Source organism: Cynara cardunculus, unplaced genomic scaffold, assembly GCF_001531365.2.
Source record: "Cynara cardunculus var. scolymus isolate 2C unplaced genomic scaffold, CcrdV1 Un_Scaffold_1876, whole genome shotgun sequence".
Taxonomy (NCBI): domain Eukaryota; kingdom Viridiplantae; phylum Streptophyta; class Magnoliopsida; order Asterales; family Asteraceae; genus Cynara; species Cynara cardunculus.
The window spans coordinates 7,031-13,872 of record NW_020200901.1 but is presented as its reverse complement, the minus strand read 5'-3'; positions in this window follow the sequence as shown (position 1 = coordinate 13,872).

Sequence of the window (6,842 nt, the reverse complement as noted above, 5' to 3'; positions counted from 1 at the left end):
AGATCTTGAACCTGCCGAGGTAAAACAAAATAAACCTCGGCTAAGCAAAAAATTTTCTAGTGAACGAATAATAACATTATAATTACAAGATAAAATTGTAAATGCAAGAAAACGTTACGATAAAAGTTGAAATGCATTTAAGTGTAAATATCTAAAATTGAAGCTTATATAATAAATAAATAAATAAATAAATAATCAAGGTCATCCATATCATTAGGATACGTTGTTCCCGATATATGATCAGTCCAATCAGGCGTCCTAATGAAATGGAAGTGTTGGGCACCACACCATCTTATTCCCCGGTAACTAGAGATATATGATATTCGGTTCTATCCGGTAACCAATGTAATTGGTATTCGACTCTATCTCGTAACCATGGTACATGGTATTCGGTTCAAGGATGCATCCAACATTCTCTATTTGGCTTGGCCATAACCCTTATGAGAATGCCATGAATATTTTAGCCGTCATGGAGGCGTCTCAATACCTATTCCCCAAGGACTGAGCCTAGTCATAACTAAATTCAATAACCTTAAACTCAAACTCCTTAATCATATCAATAACTTAACATGGGATAACCAAAATAATAAAACCATGAAGCTTCCAAATAAATTTATCGGCAAGAATCATAGAATACACCGATAATGGATCGAAGTCTCAAGCATACAAAGTCTTTAAAACAAGACATCCCATGAACATAAAAGATTACGGATAACATCTTGATAACCTCCACTTTTGTGGACGAATACCGAGATCAAGATTTCGCAGAATGGATAATCACTACATTTGATTACTCACGTATTGAAAGAATGTTGATATTCGTACCTTGGAAGTGTTAGAAATAGTCATAAGAGACTTGAGGCTTATGAACGGTTCTTTCCTTCCGGGTTACAGAATTGAATCTGTCACATCCAACAACACCAATTTTGAAGAAATTCCAACTCAAATCATCAATCTTTCACCTACATTCATGAATACACTTAGGGTTTAACCCATTTCCTCCAAAGAAGAAGAAATCACAAAAAAATAAAACCATAAACATACGTTACTTTGAGTCTTAATTCCAAATATAACCTACAATCTTCAAAGATCTTGGACTTCCACAAAAGATTTGAGATTTATAGTTGAATTTTAGGGTTTTTAGACAGAAGGAGGAGAAAATCAAATGAAGAGAAATCTGATTTGGGTTTAAAAAAATAATGAAATCATATATATAATTACAATATTTACCATCTAACCCTTGATCTTAAACATAATCTCAAATTAACCCACTTTAGTAATTCCTTTACAATTTGGTCCTAATCAAGATTGTTTCAACCAACAATGGAACTTAAAAAAATAAAAATAAAAAGAACTTGCCTTAATAAACAACTCTTGAATACTAAGATACAAGTCAACAAAGCACGATTTAAAAAATTGAACATAATTGGGCTTTCAGCTACAAGATTAGATTTTCTAAATATGGGGTATTATAATTATTTTCCCCTTAAAAAGATTCCGTCCCTGAAATCGAGTTAGAGTTATGAATTTATATACATTCAAAAAGTTGCAGGAACTGCTTTCTATTGATTCCTCTGTCTCCCATGTCGCTACACTTTCAGAATGATTTCGCCATAGGACTTTAACGAATGGAATTGATCGATGACGCATTTTTCTTTCTTCACATCCGATAATAGCTTCGGGTTCCTCAATATAAGATAAATCTGGTTCAATCTTGTCAAGCGGATAGTCAATGACATGCAATGGATGATACCGGTAACCACAGATCGTTGACACATGAAAAACATTATGAATATGAGCCAACTGGGGAGGTAATGCGAAACGATATGCTACTTCACCAACTCGCTCTAGAACTTCAAAGGGTCCAATATAACGTGGACTGAGCTTTCCTTTAACTCCAAAACGACGTGTACCCCGTAATGGAGAAACTTTAGAGAAAACATGATCACATGGCTGAAATTCCAACGCTCTACGGTGTCAGTTCGCATAACTCTTTTGGCGCGCTTGAGCCTCTTTCATTTTCTTACGAATGACCTCATGTTTTTCAGTTGTGATTTGAACTAATTCAGGTACTTCAATTGCCCGTTCGACTACTTCATTCCAGCATGTAGGTGTTCGACATTTACGACCATAGAGAGCTTCATATGGAGCCATACCAATACTGGATTGATAACTGTTATTGTATGAAAATTCGACCAGATAAAGATATTCATCCCAACTTCCGGACCATCGTAGAACGCAAGCACGAAGCATATCTTCGAGGGTTTGTATCATCCGTTCAGTTTGTCCGTCTGTTTGAGGATGGAAAGCTGAACTCATATTAAGTCGTGTTGCCCAGGCTTGGTGAAGACCCTTCCAAAATCGTGAGGTAAATCGTGGATCTCTATCAGATGTAATTGAGACAAGAGTGCCATGAAGCCTAATGATCTCTTTCTGAAATAATTCAGACAATTGGTTGACTTGAAAAGTTTCACAAATAGCTAAGAAATGCGCAGACTTACACAAATGGTCCACAACTACCCAAATCACATCATGACGTTTCTGAGTCTTTGGTAGCCCTGTAACATATCCATAGAGATGTGCTCCCATTTCCAGACTGGTATCTCTAAAGGTTGTAAAAGACCGCTTACTCTTTGATATTCAATTTTGACCTTCTAACAGGTCAAACACTTTGCAACATAATCAACAATGTTTCTCTTCATCCCCTCCCACCAGAAATATTGTTTCAAATCATGATACATTTTGGTAGAACCTGGATGAATTGAAAAAGGAGAATTACGCGCTTCATTCAATACAACTTCTTTTAGGTCGGGATCATCGGGTACACACAAACAATCCTGGAACCAAACTATTCCTTGGTCATCAACTCGAAATTCAGAACTCAGATCATTTTCAATTTTCTGTACAAGAGACCAAATGACACCATCATTTTGTTGGGCCTTTTTAATTCGTGAAATCAGATATGGCTCTACCGAAAGGCTAGCCAAAGTCATATTATTAGAATTTGGATAGATATCAATACCCAACTTCTCAAAATCGGAAATCAAGTGTGGCTGAACCGAATAACAAGAAACAAAACCTACATTTTTTTCCACTTAATGCATCTACCACTACATTCGCTTTGTCCGGATGATAGTGGATCTGAACATCGTAGTCCTTCATAAGTTCCAACCAACACCTTTGACGCATATTGATCTCTTTTTGAGAGAAGATGTACTTCAAACTCTTGTGATTAGTAAAAATGTCACAAGATTCTCCATACAAGTAATGGCGCCCGATTTTAAGTGCAAAGATAACTGCAGCCAACTTCAAGTCATGAGTAGGATAATTTACCTCATACGACTTCAGTTGTCATGATGCATACGCTATAACCTTTCCATTTTGCATAAGTACACATCCAAGGCCGAGTCGGGAGGCATCACTATAAATCTGAAAACCGCCTGACCCAGATGGTAAAGATAATGCTGGAGCTGTGATTAATCGTTGTTTTAGAAGTTCAAAACTTTGCTGCTGATTCGGACCCCATTCAAATTTAACTCCCTTTCGGAGGAGTTTTGTTAAAGGCAATGCAATCCGAGAAAAGTTTTCTATGAAGCGTCGATAATATTCTGCCAGGCCTAGAAAACTCCGAATTTCAGATATATTAGTTGGTCTCGGCCAATTAGCCACATGGTCGACATTAATGCCATCGACAGAAATAATATGACCAAGAAAAGAGACTTGATCTAACCAAAATTGACATTTAGAGACTTTAGCATATAACCGCTTCTCTCGAAGAATACCCAAGACAATACAAAGATGCTCAGCATGATCAGCTTTAGACTTAGAATAAATCAAAATATCATTTATGAAGACTATAATGAACTCATCAAAATAATCATTAAAAACTCGATTCATTAAGTCAATGAAAACAACAGGGGAATTAGTTAACCCAAATGGCATGACAACGAATTCAAAATGGCCATACCGAGTTCTAAAAGCTGTTTTAGGAATATCCTGTTCTCGGACACATAGCTGATGGTATCCAGATCTAAGATCAATCTTAGAAAAAAAACTTTGCCCCTTGGAGTTGATCAAACAAGTCATCAATACGGGGCAAGGGATACTTATTACATATTGTCACTTTATTTAACTCGCGGTAATCGATACATAATCACATTGACTCGTCTTTCTTTTTCACAAAAAGAACCGGTGCTCCCCACGGTGATACACTCTAAAATATAATTAAGATAATTATTGAGTTCTAACAAAATATTTAGTTATTATCTTTATAAAAAAATTATGTTATTAAACTTAAATTAAATTACTTCGTTACTAAACCTAAATTAAATTACAATAAAAAATTTGTATTAAGGAAATTACACGAAAAATAAGAATTTTTAAAAAGATTAATTTGATGCTGATATCAATATATATTTTTTCACAATTTTATTATATTTTCAAATTTATTTTTATTAAAAATTAAAAATATTATCGCGTTAAAATCACATGAAACCATATTATATCGATATAAAAAGAGAATAAAACGAAACACTGAAATCGAGATGTGTCTCGATGCATTGTACGAGTACCATTCTAGTGTGTGTATATATATATATATATATATATATATATATATATGTGTGTGTGAGTGGGGGGGGGGGTTTGAAATAGGAAACAGAAAGATTTTGAGAACCTAAAACCGATATTAACTTTTGAGTACTTTTAATCAATATATGAGGATTAGAAGAATAGTTAGTGGTTAATTAAATTAATTAGGGGCGGAAATGAAAATCAAATTGCAATTGCAATCCAAGTGCCTCTCTACCTTTTTTTTTTAATCTTTTTTTAATTAAAAATCGTTTATCATCATAACTTTTTAACTAAATTATTTTTAAAATAATAGATTTTAAAATAAAAATCTTCAAAAACACAAGCTTTATCCTTTTCAATTTAATATTCATTTTGATATAGTTTAAACATATATAAAAGAATAATATAATAAAATTAATTTATAAATAAAAGTGTGAAATCCACATTCCTAACCTAGTTCCTAAAATAGTAAGTGGTATTCAAAGTGGCGGCTATTTAGAATTACCACATGACACATATTAGATCGTGAAAATGTATTTAAAATAAGCATTCAAATACTAAGTTGTCAAAAAAGACAAAATAAACATGTCCTCTTGAATTATTTCCACATATAGAAAGGGATCATTTTGTCTAACAAGGTTTCAGTTTCAGTTCTGATTTCATTAATCCATCATGTCTTAATGATTGTGGATCAATAAATAAAGACATCTTAAAGAAAGAGTCTTTATACTTGACGTAACTCAGAGAGAGAAGGCCGCTCAAGCAGAATCCGAATACGACTCTCGCTAAACAAGAGCTTTTTACTGCTAAGTTGATCAAGCTAGTCCGTTTTCTTGCAGGAGTGCTAGCGTGCGTCCTTATTTTTTCTTCAATTGCTCTACAGTACGAATTCTTGAAATAACTTTGAAGTATAAAATCAATCCTACTAAATTTGAGTTCAGGCTTCAAAGTTTGAAATAAAGAATTCAGAGTTCGGGTGAGCTAAGTCTGAAAAAAAGACTTTAGAATTCGGATGAGCTAACTCTGAAGAATGACTCTTCAAACTTGTAGAAGACTTCAGAGTTCAGATATCTAAGTCTGAAAAGGAAAACTTTAGACTTCTAAGTCTGAAAAAGAAGACTTCAGACTTCTTTTTCTAAGTCTAAAAAAAGATTTCAGAGTTTAGACTTCTAAGTCTGGAAAAGAAGACTTCAGAGTTCAGACTCCAGAGATCGGGTGGACAAAGTCTAAAAAAGAAAACTCTAGAGTTCGGGTGACCTAAGTATGAAAAGACAGACTTCAGAGTTCGGGTGAGCTAACTCTTTAGAATGACTCTTTAGACTTATACTCTTGAAATAACTCTGAAGAATGAATTCAGACTTGTACTTTTGAAATAACTGTGAAATAAAACTCTGAAGAATGACTTCAGACTTGTACTATTGATATAACTCTGAATTATAACTATGAAGAATGACTATTTAGACTTGAATTTAGAAATGACATTATATCAATAATTAGTTAAAATGAAGTTAATCCTAGAATAAATTTGAATTTAGAATTGAAACTATATCAGTAAGTTGAATTTAAACTTACAAGAGCGTCTGTGTCAAATCTGAAGACGAATTCTTAAGACCTTGCGTTCAGAGTTATTCAAATATCAATATCTATGAAAAAAGACTCTGTATTGCACCATACAGAGCAAGACCAACCAGAGCTCTTCTGGTCCTTAAGGACCAGAGCCCTTGGGGACACACCAACCAAAAGCAAGGCCAACAAAAGGCCCTCTAGTCAACTAGAGCCCCTATGGTCAACCAAAGCTTCTGGTTTGTTTATCCAGAGCCTCTGGATCAAAAAAATGTTAAATACTTAAAGAATTTGAGTTCCAATTACAACCAGAGACCCTCTGGTTAAACATAAAGAAGATCAACCAGAGCCCCTCTGGTTCCTTTATCATGGATTAGAATATTTTTCTAAGGTTCAAATAAACAACCAGAAGCAAAGCTATCCAGAAGCCAGATCAACCAGAGGGGCTCTAGCTTACAAGACTAAGTCTAAGTTCTTAAGACTTATCTTCAAAGTCTAGATAAGTTTATTACAAGACTTGTACTCTTGAAACTACTGTAAAGTAAAACACTTCAGACTTCAAAGCTCTGTATAGGCAAGCAAGAAGCTCTGGATGGTGCTCCGTCTAGAAAAGAAGACTACAGAGTTTGGGTGACCTAACTTTGAAAATTGACTCTTTAGACTTGTACTCTTCAGAATTGTAGAAGACTTCAGAGTTCAGACTTTTT